This window comes from Sebastes umbrosus, chromosome 18 (genome assembly GCF_015220745.1).
Source record: "Sebastes umbrosus isolate fSebUmb1 chromosome 18, fSebUmb1.pri, whole genome shotgun sequence".
In the NCBI taxonomy this organism is placed as follows: domain Eukaryota; kingdom Metazoa; phylum Chordata; class Actinopteri; order Perciformes; family Sebastidae; genus Sebastes; species Sebastes umbrosus.
The window spans coordinates 29,070,205-29,097,891 of record NC_051286.1 but is presented as its reverse complement, the minus strand read 5'-3'; the positions used below and the strand labels follow the sequence as shown (position 1 = coordinate 29,097,891).

The following is a 27,687-nucleotide window of genomic DNA, read 5'->3' as shown; positions in this document are numbered from 1 at the left end:
TCTGAAAAGAAATCATGTTCCTCTGTGTCCTCCGGTGTCCTCCGGTGTCCTCCGGTGTCCGCCGGTGCTCCTAACAGCATCTGCAAGATTTCACAGACCGCAGGAAAACAATCAATCAGAGCTGATCTGGAGACTGCCGTCCAGCTGGCATCTCTGAGCAGCTGTCAATCACTCACCAACTCCGAACTCCGATCAAACGGTGAAACTAGGCAGCGCTGATCAAATATTTATCAATATTCTGTTTCTGTAATGCCTGTTTCTCTCCTCACGTTCTCAGAATCATCTTGTAGTGTACTGTTTAGCTTAAAATGAGAACGTTTGTGAACCGGCAACCATGTTAAGATCTGTCGAGTAAATACCAAGCACCGCCCACCCGCCAGAGCACAGCCAATAGGAACGTTCTCTCTCTCTCTCTCAAATGACCTGTGATTGGTCAAAGTCTCCCGTTACGGGCCAGATGTTCTAAAGCCTGAAAACAGAGTCATGAGGAGGAACAGAAGTCTAGTTTTCTCTCAGAACACTTGAATTACAATATGCTGAAAGGTTATTATGGGATTTTTTGACCAATGATGCCAAAAATATATACTGCCTACTGCAGATTTAATAGAAAAATATTGATTATTGCAGCTTTAAGTACGGAGCTGGATTGGGGCATAGAGTGGTTCTAACACGGAGCTCCCTCTAAAATCACTGCTTTTCTTGGGAAGACAGTCTCCTCTGTGGGTTCATCACTATGAGTTTTACGGTGTTGAATGGTTTCAACAGGGAAGGGGTCGAAGGTCATCCACCAGTAGTCAGTGGACAACCAGAGAGAGATTAAGAAGGACATTCACATCTGACACCAGTGACCATCTTTTAAAAAGAGTCAGAGGTTTGGAGTTACATACTGAGGTCAAGAGATGAAAGTTTAGTAAACTCCATCCACTGATGGAGACTGTGACAGCTACATAAACACTGATTGTTGTGTGGAGAGCCACTGTATGTGTCTAACCATGCAACCATTAGCTAAAGCTAAACACATGGCATAAAATATGTGCACAGAAAGTTTTCTGACAAGTCAGAGGAATGACTGGAACAACTCCCACATCCTCCCTCTGAGTCTTTAACAGTGTTATATGCTATGTGGCATTCTGCTGACATCTGCTGGTTTTGCTGAGGTACTGAGATACATCCTACTGTGGAAGCTGTATCTAATCATCATGTGTAATAACTGACCACCCTGATATTCTCGTGATCAAATATTGAACCTTTATATGAATCATCTTGCAGATAACAGCAGAGAGACAGAGATGTGATAATGTTTCTTGAGGACATGGTGATATAACTGAAGTTGACAAATTCACATTCAATAATTGGGATGGAAAATGTCCCACAAAACTTCTGAGTCAGTCACTAATTCTGACTCCCCGACATTCTCCTTCCCTTTCCCTCTTTTCTTCTCTTCTTTCATTTTAATCTCTAGTTATTCTACCCCTATTTCCCTTGAGGCTCAATGGTTAGCACTGACGCCTCACAGCCAGGTTCTAGTCCTGGCCAGATCTTTACATAAGGATTTATTCTGGGTGCTTTGGTTTCCTTCAATAAAAACATGTTTAGTCTAGAGGACAGAATGAGTGTATTTTTTACTGGGGAAAGGTAAATGTCCTCTGCTAAAATGAAAACCATCCATGTTTAGGTAAGGGTTTACTCTGGGTGCTCCGGTTTCTTTAAATTAGCAATAAAAACAATAAAATCGCAAAAATAATAAAATAAATTCTTCCCCTATTTCCCTTGAGGCTCAGTGGTTAGCACTCATGCCTCACAGCCAGGTTCTAGTATTGGAAATCTAAACGGTTACTTTCTCGCATGAAAACATATTAAAACTTAATCAAGTGACATATTAACAGCCTTTATTGACAGCTTTGAAATAAAACTATTAACTATTAATAGTAAAACTATTAATACTGCACAGTAAAAGTCCTGCTCCAGGTGCTGTTGTTGCACCTCGCCTGGAAAAGGGAAACCGGGGCCCCCTTCTAGAGCCAGACCTTGGAAGTCTGTCTCTAACGCCTGCGAGCGTCTGGTGGCCGGGCCTTGGCACATGGGACTCGGCTGGGCACAGCTAGAAAAACTGATATGGAGCCACCACCATGTGGGCCCGTCACCCGCAGGAATGGGAATTGGGGCCGTGTGCTGTATGAGCCAGGCAGCAGGCAAAGGCGGGGACCTAAGCGTTCTGACCCCCGGCAACGCAGACTGGCTCTAGGGACGTGGAACGTGGAGCGGTATCAACTAGGTATAGTTGGGCTCACCTCTACGCATAGCTCTGGTTCTGGAACCAAACTCCAGCAGAGGGGCTGGACTCTCACCTTTTCCGGGGTTGCCCAGGATGAGAGGCACCAGGCTGAGAGGCACCAGGGTGAGAGGCGCCTCTGGCTAAGCGCTGCTGTGTTGGAGTTCTTCCTGGAGAACAAGAGGGTCGCCTCCATGCAACTGAGAGTCACTGAGAAGAAGTCTGGGAACGTCTGGCTGAGGTCCCTGGCCGAGAGGTCTTCAACTCCCACATCCGGACAAATTTTTTGCACATCCCGATGGAGGCTGGGGACATGGAATCTGAGTGGGCCATGTTCAAAACCTCCACTGTGGAAGCAGCTGCTAGGAGTTGTGGTCAGATGTTCGTCAGTGCCTGTCGTGGCGGTAACCTAAGAACCCACTGGACCCCTTTCAGGCTTGGTTGTCCTGAGGGTCTCCGGGAATAGCAGACAGGTACCGGTTGGCCAGAAGGGCTCGTCAAAGCAAAAACCCGGGTGTGGGAGGAGTTTGGGGAGACCATGGAGAAGGACTTTTGGTTGGCCTCAAGGAAGTTCTGGAAAACTGTTGGATGACTCAGAAAGGGAAAGCAGGGCTTGGCTTTGGCCATGCTCAGCAGGGAAGGTGAACTGTGATTGGAGGAGAGTATTACCAATAGAGTCCAGTAAAGGGCAGAACCTCTGTGAGTTACAACATTTCTCTGTCAGGTAAATGTAGTACGACAATGTTTTCCTTTGAAGTAGAGGTACACAGTAAGTAGTATACAGTTGACTTGCAAAGTTTGTATGTGCTTTGGGGGCCTTTTGTAAGGTCTTTAGGGGGGAAATGAGTTAGAATAGTAACATGATTTCATGTTTTTATATCCATCTAAACATCATAATAAATCTATAGCTGTTGGGCCCTTTTAGTTGGAGGCCCCAGGCACTTGCCTACCTTGTGTTCTTTGCCATAAACCAGAGTGTATTTCACCAGGGTTTCTGGCGTAAGTAGCCACAATTTGGGTGTGTGACGCAACTATGTCATGGCAGGTGTATTGCTCAGGACCCAAGGAAGCAAAGTGTCGAGTGTGAAGTTCTTGAGAAAACTGCAAGCAGCAACACCACAGGCCAGGCATTCATCTGTTGTGAACAGGCACGTTTTCAACGGGCACTGAACTAGTAGTATTAAAGTTTTTTTTTTACTTTGCTGCAGATGTAATCTATATGCTTACTTAGAAAATATGGTAGTATCCACATAAATGGCATATGTGTAAGAAGTAACTTGTTTAATCTGTGTGTTATGGATCGTAACTGGTGGAGGATAAGAAGTTCAGCTGCTGGATCATCACATCTAAGAATATTTCAATGGTGTTATTCACACATCTCACCACACGGTAGCACTATGTGGTTACCAAACGTCTTTCGGCTGATATACCATTGTGGTACACTCCCCAGTAAAGTCAGCTTATTTCCAACTTTGAGTTTCGTTATGCATTTGTTGTTTCTCATGATTCCAACAGAAATATTGATCCACTTATTTAGCTGCAGTATATCATTGTTTGCACACTGTCAAGAAACTGTTCAAAGTCTGCTGTTTTGAGTTCCCTTGAGCTCAACATTTTCAGAGAGAAAATACAGCTGTGTCAGATTTACGGGACCTCTCGTGCAGGCAGAACTGGCCCCCAGGCAGAGGCACACTACGGGGCCAACAGGGCCCTGCAGGCACCAACCAACAAGTCCTTCTGAATTACTTTATCAGGCATTTTCTATCATCTGGCCCTTTAAATTATAATTTAGCTGTGTATTTAAATCTTAAACTCCAGTCTTGCACTTCCATGTTACTAACTGCAAATGTTTTGGGGATCCTCAATTATTTTCTAAAGATGCACAAAACAATATTTTTATATTACCAATGGATCAAATGGTTATGCGTAACATTTGTCACTTGCAAAGATGAACCCACAGAGAATTATCACCACCTCTGCAGTTCACCTCAGTTTTATTGTTTTGGTTTGCCTGCCCACAAACTCTCTCGTCAACCGTGTTTCCGCTCTGATAAACCCGCTGCACACTACCTGTCCTGCACCGTGTCAGGCCGACATGTCAGTAGTCCTGGGCGAACAAAAGTTCCAACCCTTTCTATTAACACTCTTGACGGTGTCTCTATTCAGTCAGTTGACAATTACAAATACTTGGGAATTTGGATGGACAAAGGTCTAAATTTTAAATGCCATATTGACCATCTAGCAAAGAAATTAAAATGAACCCTGGGTTTTCTGTACAGGCTGAAGTCCTGTTGTTCCACGGCATCCAGAAAACGCTTAGTTGCCGGCCTTTTCTTGACTCAGGTTGATTTTGGTGATAGTATTTACAGGTTTGCTTCACCGTCCACCTTGTCCAAACTTGACCCCCTGTATCACTCAGCCCTGAGGTATGTCACTAATCACTGTAGCTTATACAGAATGGTAGGATGGTCATCCTTCACTCTGCAGAGGTTACAACACTGGTACATTTTAGTCTGTAAGATCATCTCTGGCAAACTTCCGACTTTCTTAAGCCAGAAGTTTGTAATTCTCCAAAACAGTTATAATCTAAGGTCACATAAAGAGCTTCAGTTTAAAGTTCCTTCTATCAGTACAGAAGCTGGTAAAACAAGCCTGATCCACTACGGACCTGGTCCTGGTCCTGGAAACATCTGCAGGCCAAGCTTAGACTTGAGACCCTTATCTCTTTAAATGATTTTAAACATAGAATAAAGGAAGTGGTCACTGCTAGCTGCAGTTGTTTCAATTAAACAGCAAACACATGACCAGCATGGTGCCCTGTTAATGCACTGGATGATGATGTCATGTGTATTGTGTCGTACCTGTTGTTGTGTCGTGATTCAGTGTTGTCTTGTCGTGTGTTGGATGCTGCTATCTGACCCTGTCTTAGCTACGTCTCACTTGTAAAAGACTTCCTAGTTAAATAAAGGTTATGATGATGTATGCAACATTCCTAATTCCACTAGCATAGCATTGAGTGTCTCCTGAATTCAAACTATGGTAAACACTATCCTTGTTTAATGTTAGTGTGAGAGAAACCTGCTAATATACAATAGTGACATGTTGCATTGTGGTTTGTCCTCCTCATGTTTCAAGCTTTATCTAAACTTGTGAGAGAATGCTGTTGACCAACAGTATAGATAGCACCAGAGAGGTTGAAGTTATTTACCCTTATGGCAAAAAAGACTGCAAACGTTTCCTCTGGCAAAACTCAAAAGTCAAAGCAGAAGGTTTTATGTGGTAACGCAGGATCAGATTCCTGCTCTGGAATCTGAGACGAGAGAAATGACAACATCTTTAGTGCTTTAGGTGAGTCGCTCTCTGCTGAACATCAAAGGTCAAGAAAAGCACATTTACCTCAGCGAGGTTAGTGTGACTGAACCAAAGAACTAAAGTCGCTGACGTCGACTGACAAATCTCTCAGGGCTTTATATTGGAGCTCCAGGTTGAAAGATTACACGGATCAGGTTTCAGTGGTCTTTGCTCTAAAATCTGTGGGAATGAATCACACAGGCCCTTTGCTCCTTAGCAGAAACTCCTCCTCCTCCTCCTCCTCCTTCTCCTTCTCCTCAAATTGTATTTGAATTACTTTGTTGTTGTTTTTTCTTGCCACATCTTCCTGCTGGGATTCTGTGTTTTAAACAGAAATGTGCAGCTGTACAGTAGTGTAGAGAAGGGTTTATCAGTGTGTTTAATGTCGGCCACTTCCTGTCACCTCTTTGGACCACACTTACCACTAATGACAGATTTCCTGAGAGATTGCTGAGATGTAATATCTGGAAATTGTGATTGTACTTATAATATTAAGGGCTGGAACCATTATTAATCAATGGATTATTATTATTTTCCTTTATTTAACCAGGTTAGTCCCATTGAGATCAAAGATCTCTTTTACAAGGGAGACCTGGCCAAGATAGCAGCAAGACAGTTCTAGTAAAAGATACATACAACACATAAATTAACAATATTAAAACTTGCTCATAAAAACCACACAGACAACCTGGACTGCAGCGATTTCACCAGAGCCTAAAACTTATTCAAGGTAACTAAGTTTTGAAGTTGAAGATCAGATTGTAAATTATTCCAAGCAGCAGGTGCCGAAAACCTTAAAGCTTTCTTTCCCAATTCAGTTCGTACTTTGGGAACAACATACTGTAAAATGTCCATAGAACGCAGATTATGACTTCCATGTTTCCTTTTTAAAAGAGAAGACAAGTAAGAAGGAACTATACCCAGAATGCTTTTGTAGATAAACACATACCAGTGACTGAGGCGACGAGCACATAAGGATGACCAATTGACTTTAGAGTAGAGTACACAATGGTGAGTCAAAGAAGGACAGTCTGTGATGAATCTCAGTGACCCGTGATACACGCTATCCAGCATGAAGACAATGAGCAGAAGCATTCATATACAACACATCTCCAGAGTCAATAACAGGTAAACAGGTAGATTCCACCAGTTTCTGTTTCACACAAAAAGAAAAGCAAGACTTGAGCCAGATGAATTGTTTAAGTTCAAAGTACCAAAGCAACAAATACTCAAATGTGAGTACTTGTTGCTTGTTTCTGTTCTATATCTGTTGGTTGAACAAAATTCATAATTTTATTATTATTACCGTGTTTAAATACAAAAACAAATACATAATAAAAACTAATCAAATAAAACTAACAAATAAATTCAACGGAGTATTTGTGTAAAAATGGGTTTAAAATGAACTAAAATACTCCTGGTAGGGAATGAGTCCTTACCCCAAGTGAAGGAGTTCAAGTACCTCAGGGTCTTGTTCGCGAGTGAGGGGACAGTGGAACTTGAGATTGGCCCGAGAATCGGAGCAGCGGGGGGGCAGTATTGCACTAGAAGTATGTATACTTCTAGTGTAACACTTCTGTTCATATTATTTATTACATCTACTTTACCTATTTTATTTACTTTATAACTATGTGTTTTACCTGTTATATGTTTTATCTGCCTCGTCTTGTCAAGTATTTGTTTTTAAAGCACTGACCAGAAGTGGCAACTGTGAATCTCGTTGTATTTAATACAATGACAATAAAGCCTTCTATTCTATTCTATTCTTTACCGCACCGTTGTGACGAAAAGAGAGCTGAGCCGGAAGGTAAAGCTCTCGATCTACCGGTCAGTCTTCGTTCCTACTCTCACTTATGGTCATGAGGGCTGGGTCATGATCCAAAGAACTAGATCTACCGGTCAGTCTTTGTTCCCACTCTCACCTATGGTCGTGAGGGCTGGGTACAAGCAGCCAAAATGGATTTCCTCAGGAGGGTGGCTGGCGTCTCCCTTAGAGATAGGGTGAGAAACTCAGTCATCCGTGAGGGACTCAGAGTAGAGCCGCTACTCCTTTGTGTTGAAAGGAGCCAGCTGAGGTGGTTCGGGCATCTAGTAAAGATGCCCCCCTGGGCGTATCTCTAGGGAGATGTTCCAGGCACGACCAGCTGGGAGGAGGCCACGGGGAAGACCCAGACTAGGTGGAGAGATTATATCTCCACACTGGCCTGGGAACGCCTCGGGATCCCCCGGTCAGAGCTGGTTAATGTGGCCCGGGAAAAGGAAGTTTGGGGTCTCCTGCTGGAGCTGTTGCCCCCACGACCCGACCCCAGATAAGAGGTTGAAGATGGATGGATGGATGGGTTTAAAATGTAACTTTGCGTTATTACATTTGTGTCAGATTCACTGTTAATTTGTCTGCTGCTTTAACATTTACAGTTTCCATGTTAGTATCGCATGTGAGCAGTTTGCCACCTAAAAATTTGAATTAAATTTGTTCAGATTTATTGGGTTCACTGAAATGCACTCTAAATTAATTTTTTTCAAATTATTAATTGATTACAATTAGACAGGGTTAACGTCTATAATTATGACACATCCCTTCACATGTACAGTAAGATAAGATAAGATAATATATACCTATCCTGCACTCTCTGCTTTATCCAATCAATTCAATTCAAATGACTTTATTGGCATGACGTAACACTGTACATGTTGCCAAAGCATATTCAAATGATGAAAATTTACAATAGTTACATTTCATTAACATCAATAAAATAAAATAAAAAATCGTAACGCTCCACAAGTCAAAATCTGTTGGAACAACAATATAAACAGGAAATGAAGCAAATGAACAAACAAATCAAACAACAACAAGGTGCAGACAGCTGTCCCTGTCCCTCAGTTGATGTCCCTGTCCCTGTCCCTCAGTTGATGTCCCTGTCCCTCAGTTTATGTCCCTGTCCTTCAGTTTATGTCCCTGTCCCTCAGTTTATGTCCCTGTCCCTGTCACTCAGTTTATGTCCCTGTCCCTGTCCCTGTCCCTCAGTTGATGTCCCTGTCCCTGTCACTCAGTTTATGTCCCTGTCCCTGTCCCTCAGTTGATGTCTTTGTCCTTCAGTTTATATCCCTGTCCCTGTCCTTCAGTTTATGTCCCTGTCCCTGTCCCTCAGTTTATGTCCCTGTCCCTGTCACTCAGTTTATGTCCCTGTCGCTGAGTTTATGTCCCTGTCCCTGTCACTCAGTTTATGTCCCTGTCCCTGTGTTTATGTCCCTGTCCCTGTCACTCAGTTTATGTCCCTGTCCCTGTCCCTCAGTTTATGTCCCTGTCCCTGTCCCTCAGTTTATGTCCCTGTCCCTGTCTCTCAGTTTATGTCACTGTCCCTGTCCCTCAATTTATGTCACTGTCCCTGTCCCTCAGTTTATGTCCCTGTCCCTGTCACTAAGTTTATGTCCCTGTCCCTGTCCCTGTCCCTCAGTTTATGGCAGGCTGCAACATAGACTGCTACCAGCTCACAGGTCCTAGTGTCCTCCCCAGTAGGACTGATTATGTGTCTTCATCTGAGAGCTGTAGAAAACCTTTAGTTCTTAAATGAATTATTTTCACTCAGTGTATGAGACAATGATGAGACAATGATGTTTCTATACAGTTTACCTGCATAAAGTGTGTTGGTGTCAGCAGAAGAATCACCAGAGAATCATGCACTGACAGTTTCCCTGCATACAACCCATGCTTCTCCAATATCTAGTTCAATTCTTTGGGAATATTGTCTCAAGATGACAGCAGATGAAGAAGAGCACAAAGAGAAGAGGAGTGAAACATCCAGGCTGCTGCAGACACACCCTTCTTCCCCTGGACGGGGCTCCATGCGGGGGAGGGTGAGGGAGAGAGAGACAGAGTCACAGAAAAGGGACTTGCTATGATATCACCTTCCTTGAATTAAGAAGACCTTTTACAGTTACCATCTCAGAGTTTCTACCCACACAATGACATTCACATGACTGACAGCAGCAAGTTCAAAGAAATGATGGCATTGCATACAATAACTAACTCCAGTGTTGCTACCAGGCATCAGTCATGTTTTACACATTACTATGAACTGGGGGGTATACTGTATATTATACATAGTACACAGTATATTCACAGCCTTATTGAACAGCTAAACCTTAGGGTTTTATTATCTTGCATTTAGAAATAATGAATACTTGTACTTTTGGTCATGAAAATATACAAATAGAAAACCAAATACTATCAATTGACAATAAACCCACTATTGACACAATTGCACAAGTGGAAAATGTATACTGCACAGTGATTGGTATGAGATTTCACCTGAAAGTATTAGAGTAGGGAAGTTAGGATAAACTCTGCAGTAGCCTGTCAGTTTCAACCATTCTTTATTATCTGTCTCTCCCAATTTGCATGGAAGTGCAATATTTAATAATTCATATCATTGAGCTACACTTTAGGCTATTTACTTTTAATAATTTTATTTTTTTAAGGCAACACTTATCCTGTGAGTTATAAAGCAGTTTAATTGCCAAAATCGTTATTACATTCCACACATTACGCCTATTTTAAAGTCTTTACACTGGTTACCTGTTAGTTTTCATATTGATTTTAAAATTCTTTTATTAGTTTATAATAAGGCACTAAGGCACTAAGCCCTTGCACCAGACTACCTTGCACAAATGCTTTTGGTCTGTTCTACAAAGCAGAAGAAAAACATCTGGTGATGCTTTCAGCCGCTGGAACAACCCTCCAGAGGAACCGAGAGCAGCTGGAAATACTGAGATTTTAAAACGTAAACTATTTAGTCTGCTTTTATTCAGTGTTTTGTAATTTTATAATTTTATGGTTTTATGAAGACGTTTAATGAAAAGGTGAAACACTGGCTGAAACTAAATCAAACGCGTTATCACTGATTATTGATTGGGAACGTACATACAGTATGTAAATTGATGTAATGTACGATGTTGTATTATGTGATTTTATGTGTGATGTGCTATTCTTTTTTTTTTTAAAGCCTAACCAGGGACAAGGTCTGCAAATTAGCTATGTTTAGAAGTCCTATCTGTTGCATCGGTTGCACTTTAATTAAGTGTAACAATGCCTACATGTATTGTCCCTGTCAAATAAACTAATAAATAAATAAATTGTTTATACTTATTTTATTTATCATCATCATTATGGTGTTTATTTTACTCTGTTTCGTTAAATCATCATTTTAATGCTGATCATTATTATCTCTTATTTTATTTTATTAATATTTTATTATTTTAATACAATCTGCTTATTTTGTGTAGTTTCATAATTTGTATTTATTTTAATTTGTATTCCTTGTATTTCATTTATCTTTTCTTTTCTTTAATACCCATCTTTTATTGCTTTCTTATTGAATGACCTTTTTCTTGTTGGTGTGCATTAGTCTCTAAATCCATTTTTAACATTCTACATTTTGTCAGTCGTCTGTCTTTGAGTTGAATTTGACTTGTTTGAAAGGTGCTATATAAATAAAGTTTGATTGATTGATTATGAACTTATTATGCTAAAAATGCAAGCTTGTTTCACCTGTTGAATGGCTGCTAATTCTATTGACTGTCCTTATATGACCGTATATGAGGTCAATCCTCGCTTCTGCAGCCCAGGGTCAGAAGGGGGGACTGTCTTCCTCTCCTTTCACCGTGCTGCCTGCTGACGGAGTCTGTCAGCGGCTCTGTTCACATGCTAATGACCGAGAGGGAGGCGGCGGCAGCGGCAGCGGGTTGGCGGCGGAGCGGCAGCGCGGCAGAGAGACACCACACTACAGCTTCCTCTCCAACAACAACGTGCACCTCACCACCTCTCTCCACCAGCCTGCCGGACTAACGGCAGCTAATACCGTCTCCGTCCGAATCCACCCTGGTGTCTTCTCTTCCAGGTGAGTCTCTTTTATTCCTGCTGTGTATTCGTCGTGTTTCCTCTAAAACATGTCGCTTTAGAAAGCTTGTGTTTGTGTCGCGTCGCCTCTACTGGACGAGACGCTGACTGGAATTATGAGCTTCCGTCTTCCAACGAAATCACTGCAATGTTGAAATAATGTGAGCTAGTTATCTCCCACAGGAACTTCATGTAACTTCTAGCTTTATGTCCGCCTGTTCTGGTGAATGTACTTTATCATAAATGTAGCCTACCACTGTTTCTGAAGTGCCTCTTTCTCCTTTACTCCTTTACTCCAAGTCACAGTAACAGGGCCGCTGCTAGCCATTTGGGTCCCCTAGGCGTAATTGCTTTGTGGTGTGTCCCCCCAAGCCCTCAGAAAAAACAAATAAATAAATAAATAAAAACAAAAAATATTTTTTAAAATATTTGTATTTGTAACAAAAAATAACTGTTCAATGAGTCTCATACAACGCTTTGTCCACACAGGGAACGTACAGGAGCGCGTCGCGGCTGCCTCGCTAAACCGCTGCGTGATTCACGCGTCAGGTGTTCAAACCAGCTGCCTATCTGCTGTGTTTCTGCTGCTGTCAGCTCTTTCCTTCTACATAGAGTTTGCCTTTCATAATGGCCATTTCATTTCATTATAAATGTTATTTATATTTATTTTAGACAGAAAATGGTAGGGTTGTGACGATTCACTCAGCTCACGATACACGGTATTGGGTTCACGATCTCAATATCATACGATATTATAACAATAATTTTTAACAAAACTTGAATGATGAAAATATGACTGAAAAAGTAGCCTGTTATTCAAAAAACACAAAATGCAAAACAATGCTGTTGTTTGCCTTATAGTTCCATTTTTTATACTATCAGTCCTTCCTCCTGTCCTCTGTCCTCTGTCCTCCATCAGTCAGTATCAGTCCTTCCTCCTGTCCTCTGTCCTCCATCAGTCAGTATCAGTCCTTCCTCCTGTCCTCTGTCCTTCATTAGTCAGTATCAGTCCTTCCTCCTGTCCGCTGTCCTCCATCAGTCAGTCTCAGTCCTTCCTCCTGTCCTATGTCCTCCATCAGTCAGTATCAGTCCTTCCTCCTGTCCTCTGTCCTCCATCAGTCAGTATCAGTCTTTCCTCCTGTCCTCTGTCCTCCATCAGTCAGTATCAGTCCTTCCTCCTATCCTCTGTCCTCCATCAGTCAGTATCAGTCCTTCCTCCTGTCCTCTGTCCTCCATCAGTCAGTCTCAGTCCTTCCTCCTGTCCTCTGTCCTGGCTGAGACCAGCTTCGTCTCAGCCAGCTGATCAGTTTACCAGTCAGATACATGACAGACTAACCTAAACAGTTGGACTTTGCCAGCTTTAGTTTCAGTCTTGTGTAGCCGAGGGTTACGCTGCTCCTATACTTTATGAAGATAATAAATGAATAACACGGAGCCTCTGTAGTCTGCAGCCTCGTCAATAACAGCACGTCACCGCTTCACGTCTTCCGTTCCTCCCTTCACATTAAACTCCCCGGACACAAACACTGGATCACGGCTTACTAGAGGAACTAAAGTCATTCACAACTCAACTAAATAACTAACACGTGTTTACTGTTAGCTGTTAGCCGCCGAGCTAACACGCTCTGCTTGTGTAAACAGCAGCAGAGGATGACAGACAGCAGACAGAGCAGATTGAAATGTTGCTTTCCTTCACGTTTAACCGTTTCATCGTGTTTATGCTTGTTGAACAGGTGTAATAACGTATCTTGGCTTTACACTTGCGATGTTTTATTGCACTAACTTACAGCAACAAGTGTAGCGTCAACTCGTCTCCATAGCAGCCTCTCTGATCAGCTGTTCACTGACTGCGCTGTGTGTGGAGCTCCGACAAGGCCTATAGGAAGGAGGCTAGGTCAAGGGGGTATGACACATGCACAGTGTAACTGAAGCTGTGGCCTTGCGTACCGATTGGTTCAATTTTGGCAAGGGCAGACCAGATTTTACTGAGCATGTGTTGTACTCCAAAGATATGACGCATACTTAGCCGCCTTCTATAGGCCTTGCAGAGGCTGCAGCTTCAGCCCCGGAGCCGGTATGTATGTATGTATGTACGTACTACCTATTATGCCCTGATATTGCGGTTCAGTTTTTCGTCTCAACTATGCATATCGTCACATTTTTATATTGCAATATCTCGTGGCACGATATTTCGTCACACCCCTAGAAAATGGTTAAGAAATGTGTGGTAATTTGTAAATAATAGTATTAATCCACAATTAAAACCCCATACTATATTCATTCATGGAGCTCTCCAAGTCACTGCATGTTCTACAACACTGTCCTGCAAATATTTCAGAATAAAAGCCTTGTGTTAACAAATGAAGGAATTCTGTCCACAGAAAAAAAACTTGAGGGCTTTTATTTTGAAATGAAAGCAGGAAGTGTTGATTTAAACACTTTTTTTCATGTCCGTGACATCAAAACTGTAGTAATGCAGCGGGTATGATGTCAATATACAGTCAAAAGATCACCTTCACTGTCTGTGACATATTCTACAGCTGTCTAGACATTGAAACTGTGGTGGGAGCGGCAGCCCTGCACGATAATGTAGGCTGCCTACCTACTATAGGCTATAACGTTATATTATGATAAATTGTTAGCCTGTCTGGTAACTTAATGCTAAGTTTATAGTGACTTTATTTTACTTTATTGCTTTCAAATTTGGGGTAGCCTACGTCTCCGTCTGTAATCCCCAGTTGGTTTGTCATATAAATTATATTCTTACAGCCTATTTATTTTTTAAACTTAAATTTTAAGTTGAAATACCTCTCTCAGACGTCCCTTAAGAAAGCTACTGTATTTACTACCCAGCCAACATGGTTATGTGGGCCCCGCATGGGTTATTCTGGGGGTACCTGGGTACCAAGTGGGTATGGTCATCTTATCTGGGGCCCACTTGGGTCAACTCTGTAGGTCCCACATGGGGTCCCCACATGGGCTCCCCAACTAAGTCCCACTTGGGGACCATGTGTCTGTGCTGCTCACTATTGAATGACCTCTCCAAGATATCCCCTCAGTGCTCTCATTTTAGGAACATGATTCCCCAATAGGGAGTTACTGATGTTACAGCATCATATTCTTATTCACTATTTTCAGGGCTTGGGTCTGGACTCAGATGGGTGTAGTGCAACCAAGTGTAGCCTATCATGTCTGAAAAACAAGAATAAATGAAGCAATTAAAAATGTATCAGGACACTGGATGCATAATAGTCTGTGCTTTATCCGATGCAAATTATGCTACAGCTCCTGAAAAAAAATCCCCAGTAAATGTGAAATAAAGTAGGCTTAAGTGAAATCTTCTCTGCAGCATGGAACTTAGCCTAAGGCTTAACCTAAATATTAAATTCTATAAGGGTTCAAATTTAGGGTATTTAACGGTTGAAGATATGAGCTTATGAGGAAAGGCTGGCCAGTAATGTGTTATAATGATAAAAATACATCAGCACAGAGGGCAGAGGGAGTAGTTGTTTCTGTGAGCGGGTAGCTGCCTTGATGGAGTGCACTTTTATTTGAATCGGATTTATTTATGAGGCTTCAGGTGAAATCAGGGTCCATGGAGCCCAGAGGGATACCCACTAAAACAAGCACTCTTTCATTTTCAACACGCCTAGTCTGTATAACGCAGGTTTTCTGTTTTAAATCTGTAGTTAAGAGTACCGTGTAAAGGGACTACTGTGGAGCAGTGTTCCCGACAAAGGGAAGGGAAGAGGACTGCTAGCAAGTAAACAAGGATGTAAACGATTTAGGTCTCAAATAATGGGACCTGGAGATAGTTTTTCTGTGGAAGGAAATGCATCTGACACATTTATCAGGACTCAATGATAGACACAATATGTTTGTGAGAAACAATAAATATAATCATAACTTAGGGCTGCACGATTATGGCCAAAATGATAATCAAGATTATTTTTTTATCAATATTGAGCTCATGATTATTTATCACGATTATTCATTGATTTTAGCGACAGTATATTTTATTGCACTTTCACATTAAAATAAACAGAGTTTAATGTAAACACTGTTTCCTCTTCCATGCTGTGCTACATTCCTACAGGGCTGCACAGTGTTGGAAAAACTGACATTGAAATAATTATTTTCTGCTATATATATATTGCAATATGAGAAAATACAGGAATATTCACTCTACCCCTTTTGTTAGCTACATTTTAAAGTTAAATGCTTCAATCTGGTGCACTTTACACTTAACATTAAGAGCTAGATAATACATTTTATGCTCTTAATTTAATCACGTAGATAATATCTATACCCAAAAGTGAAGCCAAAACATCTGGATCAGCGGCTGGTGGCTGTTAGTTTAGGAAGCGCTTGATATGATGTGCTGCAGAGTTTTCTATGAGCAGAACGTGCATTTTAAACGTCAATATCTCAGGCCATCATGTTCATTTAATTGTGGGAAGCCAAAATTGTGATTGCGATTAATATTCAATAACTTGAAAAAACGAACAGGGTACCTATAACTCTGATGACATCATCAGGGTTATTTTGTCAAAGTTCCTCCACAGAAGACATGATACCTCATGCTGAGGAAACTGACTTTGATATGTAAATAAAATCAGTGTCGTGCCCCTTTGTAAAAGAGAGGAACAACAATATGAAGGGTATGATGAGGTATGAACTAATTACCTGCATAGAACTGTAGTCAGTAACCCAGTGCATGGAGTATTTGATTAGTTTTATTACTTTGCCTCTATGACTTATAGTACGACGGAGTGTTAGGGCCACACTGAGGAAAAAAAAAAAATCTGAGACTTCGAGAAAAAAGTCATAATATTATGAGAATAAAGTTCTAGGTTTACGAGGGAAAAAAGTCGTATTATGAAAATAAAGTCATAAGTTTAAGAGAAAAAAATCTTAATATTATAACGTAGTAATTGTACGTGTTATTTTAGAGGGGAAATAGGGTGAAAATGAGGAACGTGGAGCCTCTTGTGAAGTTCTACTTTAGTTTAGGTTTCACAAATAATAAAATCCTTCATCTTTTGGCTCGTCAGCAGCACATTATCATCAGTATCAGGACCTGGAAAAGATTGTTAAAGAAACTGAGTTCATTCTGAAGAAAGAACCACACGGACCGATGGGGAAAGTGACTCTTTACTGGAGGAGAATGTTTTTTTCGTAAACCCATGACTTTATTCTTTTAATATTACGACTTTTTTTCTCGTAAAGTTATGACTTTATTCTCGTAATATTACGACTTTTTTTCTCGTAAAGTTATGACTTTATTATTGTAATATTACAACTTTTTTCTCAAAATCTATTTATTTTTTCCCCCTTAATGTGGCCCTAATACTCTGTCGTATTATGTACTTAATTGACTATGATATAATAATATATATATATATATATATACTGAATAGAAGTAATTTTACCAACTATAGTTCAACCATTGTTCTTTACTAGTATCTTTGGTGTTATTCTCATGAGCATAATATGAACATTGTAACATGTTTTAAACACGGAACAGTTCCAGTTATTCTAAAATCTAAAAGCATACTGAAAGACAGACAGGTGGTTACTGAGCTACTGATTTAATAAACCATATTGATTTATGCCTAGTTTTGTATTGAAGTGAACTAAACGGTGTAGAAGCATTACATAACTTATTAGAGGAAGAGAAACGGCAGCGTGACATGATGGCGTCATGGTCCTGGTGACAAAAAGCTATTGAGTTCATGTGAGATTAAGTTACACTGATGATTCATCCATGTTTCCTGATTCCTAGTCAATCCACCCTGCTGTTTGTTTACAATCTCAAGCAAACCGTCTGAGGAATAGACGGCCTTCTATGGACTGGGACCATTTTACAATTCTGTATTTTCATAAAAACCTTTAAAACCTATGGACAATGGAAACTAGAGATGGAAACTTTCAACCTGCATACAGCGACATATCTTAGTAGTCTTGCTGTGTGTGAAGCCGAGTATGAGCAGCCCTCACGGGTGTCTGTCCGTCTGCTCATGTCCCTGGGGAACTGATTAGCACGGCACAGTGCTGACGAGGTCAGAGGTCAACAGGTGTATAATGGGCATATAATGGGCCTTAATGGGCCACAGGGTGGAGGGGGGAGGGGGGAGGGGCATTTTACAGGCTCCAGAGACTAGACACTGTTTATTAGATCTGTCTGTCAGATGGTGAGATGATGCCTTTTGTTGAAGTAAAGATCTGCTAATTCCCATGATGCCACATTAGCTTTTACAGAGCCCTTCCCCATTATAAACTCTATGATATTAATGTTGTGTTTTAAGGAGGAATCAGATTGACACGTTATCATTCTAAACCCAGCCTCAGGTGGTTGTATAATAGGATAGATCCTGGGATTAGCACACTGTTTGTCATTGCACTGCTTCCTGGTGAGGCACTGGGGGGTGCACGTGAAGTAAATAGCTGTGTGGCATAAGAAAAGGAGCTTTCTTTAGCTTTTCTTCTGCCTTGCAGGGGCTCTAAATCCCACTTAACCCTTTATTGGTAGCTTGAAACAATGAACTATACGGCCGTGCACAGCCCATCGCTCTTTCTCAGACGCTGCATCTGCTGTCATTAAGTTCTCCCCGGGCAGAAGATTAAAGAAGCGGGGGGGAAATATTGGTGTACGGACGCTTTCTTCAGGAGCAACGTGAGAAGGGACTAAAGGCTGCTGCAGCGGGATAGAGCCTGTGGGGGGGGGTTGAATTGAATGCTCTGCCCCACAGCTGACACTAGTTCTCTCCAGCTGAGCAGAGATGAGGCACCGTGGGCAGCTCCTCCTCCTCCTCCTCCTCCTCCTCCTCCTGCTCCTCCTCATCCTCATCCTCCTCCTCCTCCTCCTCCTGTTCCTCCTCCTCCTCATCCTCCTCCTCCTCCTCCTCCTCCTCCTCCTCTTCCTTGGTCTAATGTCCTGGTGTATGTTGTACAGCAGGTGAACAAACAGAGAAAGACACCATCAGTAATGTTTGTCTGCTTGTCCATTATTGTCCATTATTGTCCATTATTGTCCATTTTACCTAAAGATATGGGTCAACCTCACACTAATTACAACAGAAAGAAACTCAATGGATTTTGTATCCTCAACATGTTCTGAATGACAGAACAAAAGTCCTAACATAAGGAATTGTATGAAGGGAAAGTTTTGAAAATCTCCTAAATATGATTTATATTTACATATATAATATTTATTTATTATCATATATCTATATTTTTAGCCGTATTTCAATAAGTTACATTGCAGATGAAGATTTTCCATACAAAACATATTGTTATTTTATCAGCTATAGGTTAAACTATCCTACGGTGACCGGACGTCCCGGTTCTTCCGGGACAGTCCCAGTTTCAAGCTGACGTGTCCCGAGTCCCGACAGTAAAACACTCAAGTGTCCTGGTTTTTAACAGTCACTAACAAATTGTCCTGGTTTTCACCACAATTAAAATAATAATATCATACTTACATAGATGTTTATCATGTTCCACTCATTCATTAATTCGTGCGCATGAGATATGAGAGGCAGCACAGCACACCTCTACAGTCTCTATAGAGAGTGATGCTGTCAAGCCAACATTACGCACGGACATAGTGTAGTTTTGAAACACAGAACCCTCTGTGCTTATGTACACATCAAACGTGTCGTTTTGATTCATTATTCTACACAGTTCCTTCTGAGCATCAACAGGTATTTCACTCCTCTTATAACTCCCTCAGGACCGGCTGTTCCGTCTTCCACCCAGTGTCTCCATCCTGGACAAAATGTCCTCTGAGCTCCCCATTTTAATTATAACAGCCTACACGTAGATGTGTGGCTGTGGCGAACAACGTGATGTGATAGAGATTGTTCAGGTTCAGAACTAAAGTTGGAAAAAAATTCCATAGTCCCAGGCAACAACAAGTTGTCTGAGGAAAACTCTCTACAGGACTCCCAGACCGTTGGTGTGTCATGAGGGGGACAGCCCTGTGATTAAATGGGGTGAAAGTAGTGAATGTGATAAGTCATGATGTCACAGCCTCTAATGCACCCCCCCATAATAATACCTTCTTTTTGATCCCATTCCGTGCTCAAATGCGCCACAGGTTCACGAAATTAGCCATCCTGATGAAAACGCCTACGGTGCGTGCATATTAGCGTGTGCACGTGCGTGAACGTGCCGTACACATAAGGGTCCCGGTTTGGGGGTTTGAAAATATGGTCACCCTACCCACATCATCAGCTTGACCGTGACACTGGTCTGAGTATTTGATGGTATAATGTGAAGAGTGAACGAGGAAAATACCTTTTGACAAAATCTGTAAGTTTCATACTTATTTCTTAGCTGCCAGGGTTGCACCAGGGTTGCACCAGGGCTGCACCAGGGTTGCACCAGTGTTGCACCAGGGTCTACAGCCCTGTTCCTTACAGCAGAGCTGTACTAAAAGGCATGACATGTTGTTATTTTTAGTCTTCTGTTTAGGTTGACCTCTGTACTATTTATTAAGATGGCTATCACATCTGGCTCAGCTGTCACATGGATGACAGAGGGTTTATTTCCAGCAGTGACCTGAGGATTAGCCAGCAGTGTGTCATCCTCCCGTTTATCTGCACAAAATGCACAAATGCTTGGCAGTGATTAAACAGATAATAAATATTTGTCCTGTATTCTCTGTGGAACTTCTGACCCATTTTGTCCACCATAAATACTTCAGTCAGCCCAGAATGTCTGGGCTCAACGGCTGCAGTGAGCTGGTACTGAAACACATCTTGGGATTAGTGAATGGGTCAAAGTATTGTTTTAATCTGGTTTTGGCTCTCTGTCCCTGACTGGTGCAGGAAAGACAGATGGCTGAGTGAAATCTGAGGGTGGCGGGGGACCCCCCCACACACACACACACATTATATAGTCATGTCACTGATCCCTCACATCTACAGTAGGAGGGGAAAAGCCCTCCTGCTGGGAAAATAGCTGCACTGTTAAGAGCAGTCGAGGGGAAGCTGACGTTTGTATCTCTGTTACTGTGTCCTCAGTCCTTCTGCAGTCACATTCAGTCATTTTAGTTTTTAGTATCAGGGTATAACCAGTGTCCCCTTAAAGCCAAGGGGACACATAAATGAAAAAATCCACCGGCCAAGCTGATTTTTCCCATATCCTTTTGTTTCACTACATTTCAAAGAAGGTATTATGTTGAATACAAACTTATAGAAGAGACCAGAGCAAAGTCATTTAAATATATTGATCAATGGTTAATCAATTCAAGCCTAAATACTAGGCTAGGGTGGTATCTAGTTTTCCATACCCTCCTGACATTTCACCAGCTAAAGGCTGCTATTTGATGGTATTTGTGCAAATCCATATTTCATATCTTTAATTTAATATGTAATTCCATATGTAGTTCCACTTTCAACTACACTTGTTGCATGTTCCCCACATGTAAGGGACATTTGTTGTTTCTGTAATGTCACCCAGTCTTGAGAAATGCACAGTAAGAATATGAACATATGTCTCAAATATTAAAGCTCCACTATTATTTGAGATAAATGAGTCAAAATGCTTGTTCGTTAAGTTGAGATATGCTAACCAGCCAGGGGGGCTTGTTTGTGTTCAAATAAGTTTTAGTCCGTTCTCCCCTGAACAGGAATGTTTTATTTCATGAAAGTGTATTAATTTTATAATTTTTTAGGATCATTACTAGTCTTTGTTTTAGGTGAGAACTCCCACCTGTGCTGTACAACACTCCCTGCTTTGTGACCATATAATCACCTGTTGCAGCTGAGTATATCAGCTGTTTGATCTGTTCTTCTCTGCTGTAGCTCATAGTAATTGGTCATACAGTAGTTCATAGTAATTGGTCATACAGTAGCTCATAGTAATTGGTCATACAGTAGTTCATAGTAATTGGTCATACAGTAGCTCATAGTAATTGGTCATACAGTAGTTCATAGTAATTGGTCATACAGTAGCTCATAGTAATTGGTCATACAGTAGTTCATAGTAATTGGTCATACAGTAGCTCATAGTAATTGGTCATACAGTAGTTCATAGTAATTGGTCATACAGTAGTTCATAGTAATTGGTGATACAGTAGTTCATAGTAATTGGTCATACAGTAGTTCATAGTAATTGGTCGTACAGTAGCTCATAGTAATTGGTCGTACAGTAGATCATAGTAATTGGTCGTACAGTAGTTCGTAGTAATTGATCGTACAGTAGTTCATAGTAATTGGTCGTACAGTAGTTCATAGTAATTGGTCGTACAGTAGTTCATAGTAATTGATCGTACAGTAGTTCATAGTAATTGATTGTACAGTAGTTCATAGTAATAGATCGTACAGTAGTTCATAGTAATTGGTCATACAGTAGTTCATAGTAATTGATCGTACAGTAGTTCATAGTAATTGATTGTACAGTAGTTCATAGTAATTGATCGTACAGTAGCTCATAGTAATAGATCGTACAGTAGTTCATAGTAATTGGTCATACAGTAGTTCATAGTAATTGATCGTACAGTAGTTCATAGTAATTGATAGTACAGTAGTTCATAGTAATTGGTCATACAGTAGCTCATAGTAATTGGTCATACAGTAGCTCATAGTAATGTAGAGTGAAGTCCTGAATAATAATAGAAAATATAATATTTGCAACCTGGTTAATGAAATAATAATAAAGGTCAGTTTTGGTAGAGGCAGGTAGTTCATAAATCTGAGTTCAGTTCCTTGTATAGGTGCCTCCAGATGTTCCTCCTGATGTGTTTTGTGTTTGGATATGAGCGTAGTGTTTAACAGCACACAATGTGTTCTCCATGTGTGTGACAGACTGCTATCCAAACCTGACAGGAACTTCAGTCCTTTCTGCTATTTTCCTTTGCTCATGTCTGTGTATATTCATGAGTTCTATATATTCATACAACTCAGGATGATAACACATTTTTTGCTCAGTTTGAAATATTTTCAGCAAGTGGACAAGTCTTCGCCTGATTTCATGGCACCGAGAGAGAGTCCATTCTGTGCATCTTCCTTTGACTACGTATGCATTTGCACCGCCACTAGTTTTTGCTTTACATTCATTCTGATCACAACTGAAACTGATGGTTATTTTTTTATTATCAATAATAGATTATCCTTTAGTCTAGAAACTGATGAATGATAAGAATTCCCCCAGAGACCAAGGTCACTAGCTTTGTCCAACCAACTCAAAAATATCACATTTAAGAAGATGTCAAATGTCAAAGAAGCAGCAAATCCTCACATTGACAGGGTGAATCCTACAGAGTAGCTTCTATTTCCCACTGTAAAAGAAATAAAAGCTTTGTTGTGAAGTTATTGTAAAAAATGGTTTTGCTTCATATATAAGAAGCCCGGTCGCAACAAACGGCGTGTGAAGGCACAGCCATTTCTAAGTCATTTTGCGTGCAGTAACAACGCTGTTCTTGCTTTTGGCGTGTCATGTCAAACCACGTAGTCTGCACTGACTGCAATGTAAACTAGGGATGTTAATAATTAACCGTTTAACCGTTAACCGACATTAAGCATTTTAACCGATTAACGCTATCGGTTTAACGGTTTAAATAAATATTAATAATTAATTAAAAAGCTGAGCGGTTCGTCTTTTTAAGAACAAAAGCTGGTCCACCTTAACAGCCAACCTTAAGAGGCGGAGCCGGAGTTACAGATACAGGAAGTTGGCTCCGGTCTCTCGAGCGGTTCGGAGCGGAGGAGTTGTAGCTTTATTATTTATTATTTATTATTTATTATTTATTATTTATTGACCAACAAATAAAGTGTACACACACTGCTACGTTCACAGCTATAACACCACCAACAACCTCACACTCACCACCAACACACACACACGGTCTGTCGGACACTCGTTGACAGACTGTATGTGTGTGGCGGCGGCGAGCACGGAGCCTCTGGCAATGCTACAGCTGCTAATGTAACCCAAATACGCACACTGTTTATCGGACAGTCGCTATCGTTAATCTGGGCAGACACACAGCTGACAACCTGCTAAACTAAATGTGCGGTGGAGACTTTTACTGGGAAAGTGGCTGCATGTCCGCGACACTACACGCAGCATCGTAGCTGCTAAGTTAACGCTTCCGGACGGTGAACTGGAGACTCCGTTGTCTGTTGTGCTCCTACACTGCAGCTGATGCGAGGCACAAATCTTGTCGGTTAACGGTTAATAATCGGTTAACGAGGGACGGTTATTGGTTAAGATTTTTTTTCAAAATGAGCATCCCTTATTGTTTCCCAAAGTGTTGTTGAGTTATTTTGAAGTTATGTTAGTGACGTTTGTGACTTGCTTTCTGTACTTATGCTGCATTGTTAATGTATGCATTTTACTCAGTTTACATATTTATTCTAAGCCCAACCATGATGCTTTTCTAAAACTAACTAAATGATTTTGCTTCCTAAACATAACCGTGACCGTTTCACGGTAACAACGTGGCGTTAAATGACACACGAAAAGCTTAAAATGCGTTATCATGCAGAATTTCCTTAAAATGTCGCACTATTTGTACGCTTTCCCATGACATCAGGTTGATATAAGATGTGAGATGTGCTGTAGTGGCTGGGTCAGTGAGGATACAGTACAGTTGATTTGTGTGTTAAAAGCTCATGCAAAGCACCATGGGACTGTAAAGTAACGCAGGCATACTTCACGGTGCTGTGAGTGCTCATACAAACGGTGGGAGGAGATGACCCACATAATAGAGGATGTACTGCAGGCAGAACGCTGAAGTTAATTTAGTGCATGCCCTGCTTCATTACACAAAGGTAATACAGATTGAATTTTGAATGTTTCGTCACAGTGCAGTGGATGTTAGATCTGTAGGCTGTAACCTCCTTCTACACTGCTGTTGTTGGTGTCTGAGAGCATGTAATGACCCCCTCCAGGGGAATAGATACATTTCTATAAGCATGAACTGTGTTTGAAGTGTGAAGAGCGCTTAGTTTTTCATGATTAGTGAAAAACATATGATGTAATGTGAGAAGCTCAGTAGTTACAAGTCCTAAAGCATTATTTGAGTGTTATTTTTCTGCTCTAAGCTAAGTTTTTTTTAGCACAGAATAGGACATTTTATTTATTACTGGTTACTTGTCAAAGTGGGTGGTAGAGTAGACAAAGTCCCCTAGCCTCCCTTCAGCTAATCATCTGTAAACTGTAATTGAAAACCTATTATCAGATTTGTTGGGGGGGGGGAATAACTAATGGAAAGCAGAAAAAATGCGACAACATTCCTTTCCTAACATTTTGGTTAAAGGACGTTGGTTCACTTTTCAAGGTATTTGGGGGTCAGTGAATGGGTCCCATTACTTCCTTGTTCAGATCTGAAATCCTCACACCCACTAGAACTTGAATGAAACCTTTCTGGTGGGGGCTTTGAATGGGCTGATGTTGGATATGTTGACAGGCGGGCACTAGTAGTTACATTCCTGGCATGCTTCAGACTGGATATCAGCTGCAGGTCTTAAAGGATACACAGTTGCCTTCTCATTTATCAGTCATGGTGACGGTGTTGACAGCTACCAAGTGACTTTAACTTCAGTGCTGCCTTGTGAGCATGAAGAAGAAAACACTGACTCAGCATTACTCATCAGATAAACACTGTTTTGAAGGGTGTAATGCAGGCCTGTCATAGTGTTGTGGTAATGTGATTTAGCTGGTAGACTTCACCTCACCAAAGAGTCTGCTTGTGTTGCTGTGCCCTCATTACATAATGTGTAATAATGTTAACAGACAATTAGTTGTTCTACAGTGGAAACCACTCATAGTGATCACGTCTGTCAGGGTCAAATTGACCTCTTTAAGTGTATGACCATTTCTCATGCAGATTACCATCTAATTGACATTTGTATATTTATTACATGAATAGAAAGTAATGAAACGGACCACTTGCTTGCTGCTAGTTCTCCTGCCTCTTCCCTCACCGAGGGGTGAGGCATTGCCGTTTTTGGCTGGCTCTGTACCAGTGGAGCAGGTAGCACACACAAATCGGCCTCCCTTTGCTGCGGTGCCGGCTGAGGATCGGCAGAGTTTCACTTTGGGAGCATTATCAATCCACTCGAGGACTGCTTCAACCACAGGTGCTTTCCTTGTGCACATTCATTTTTCATTCAGAGAAAATGACTTTCTTTTACCCGTCATGATGCACATAGCACCAGCCTCCTGCCTGATAAATATATGATATACTGTATAATAACATTTAAGGTCTATCACGTTAGAATTTGTGAGGCTGGATGCATTCCCATGAGGTCAGACTTGAGCGGATGTAATGCCCCCTCCAGGGGATAAAATGACAAATAAAAAGTTTGGGAGGATTGCATCATTTTAGTGTTCAAAAAGACCACCAGGGAGTCTGTTTGTCCACGTAGAGACAACTGAGCAGCTGCTAGTCCTGTCAGTCTGTGATCATTTAACATGATGTGAAGACTGAGAGCTGTCAATAGGATCAATAGTAGATGATACAGATCTGATATCTTCAGCTTCAACATCACTTTGTCATTTTTACCTTAAGTAGAAAATGTAAATAGGCTACCTCTTTTGAATGTAATGGTTATTTTGGTGAATGATAGGATGAAGTCATTTGAAGTATCCCAGTAATGGAGCTGATTAGAGCTGACTGCTTTTCTAGATACAGATGAACTTCTACTACGAAGGACTTCCCAGTAAAGTACTAATGAAATATTTTTCAACGGTAGGTAACCCTCGGTGAAAGACAGAGTTGTATTTCTTGATCACCCCATTTTTAAGGAATAAAATTAATAATTTACAAAAAAACAAATCTTTGGTGTGATTGCAAACTAAATAAGTTATAGATCTGTTATGTCCAATAACAATTATCATATTTTAATATAACACTCAACATAGGGCTGTACAATTAATCGAATATTATATATTGCGTTCATGATTTTGGCTTCCCACAACTAATTGAACATTATCAGCTGCAATATTGACGTTTTAAAATGTGCATTCTGTTCATAGAAAAGTTTGCTGCAGATCAAATCAAGCGCTTCCTAAACTAACAGCCACCAGCCGCTGATCCAGATGTTTGATATTATCTGTACAACCAATGTGTTTTTGATTAAATTGAGAGCATAAAATTGTTTATCTAATCTCTAATCTCTATAAGTTTGCTCTCAAAGTGTACCAGATTGAAGCATTTAACTTTAAAATGTAGCTACCTAAAGGGATAGAGTGAATATTCCTGTATTTTCTCATATTGGAATATATTTTAGCAGAAAAGAAATATTGCAATGTCGTTTTTTTCCAACATTGTGCAGCCCTAAATACACATTAGCAAGAATGTAGCTTAGCATGGAAGTGAAAACAGTGTTTTGTTTATTTTAAAATTACATTTATACTACTGTGATTATCATTTATACTACTGTTTTTTCAGTAGTATAAAGGTACTATTCAGGCCCAGGCGAGCCTGGCTCAAGCACTGTATACAGTATAAAACAAATATAACATACAACTCTACTACTAATATACATTTTATTTCTACCATACATCAGAAACAAAGCTTTCCATCTCCCCTATCGAAGTGTGTCTGCAGGAGAGGGCAGTTGTTTTTCCAGAGCAAGCAGGTTAATAGTATTCTCCAGGGCCTCCTCCCTGAGCCATGTGAAAAGCAAAGGGCTCGGCATTTCTTGTTTTTGAACAGAGTCCTGAGTTCCAGAAGTTTGCACAAAAGCCCCGTTGCCTAGCTGCGTGTGAGGAGCCTCGCTGCGACTGCCAGGCCTGCTTTGTGTTCACGGGTCTCTGACTGAACAGGATCTTCTGGAGAATCAACTGGAATGCAGTCGGGGAGAGATCCCCCCCCCCCCTCCCCCCTCGTTTAATCTTATTCAGTTTTCAGCTGGCAGGAGGGAGCCATTCAGATGTTACCATAGTGCATTAGCACCCTTTTCAGCCCCAGTGAATCGACCTCCAGTAGTGAGGTTTGGTTGGTCATGCATTCTTTAGCATTCCACTCTGTGTGGTCCAAAGTCTCATTTAACATGTTGGGAATGTTTTAAGGATATTGGTAGGACTGCAGAATGCTCCTTCTCACCCATCCATCCATCCATTCATCCACCCAACCATCCATCCATCCATCCATCCATCTATACATCCATCCATCCATCCATCCATCCACCCAACCATCCATCCATCTATC

The 27,687-nt window shown here is 41.0% G+C and overlaps 1 protein-coding gene across 5 annotated transcripts in view; it reads left to right on the top strand.

The window, feature by feature from the left end:
* Positions 1–11,212: 11,212 nt before the first annotated feature.
* The window catches only part of ankrd6b (ankyrin repeat domain 6b), a 72,483-nt gene continuing 56,008 nt past the window's right edge, over positions 11,213–27,687 (top strand). For 2 of the 5 annotated variants that reach the window (XM_037750653.1, XM_037750651.1), the window contains exon 1: positions 11,214–11,520. The gene's annotated coding sequence lies outside the window, so the exon portion shown is untranslated. Of the gene's footprint in view, positions 11,521–27,687 lie in introns of all 5 variants that reach the window. The other 3 variants (XM_037750654.1, XM_037750657.1, XM_037750656.1) reach the window with 3 other exon arrangements.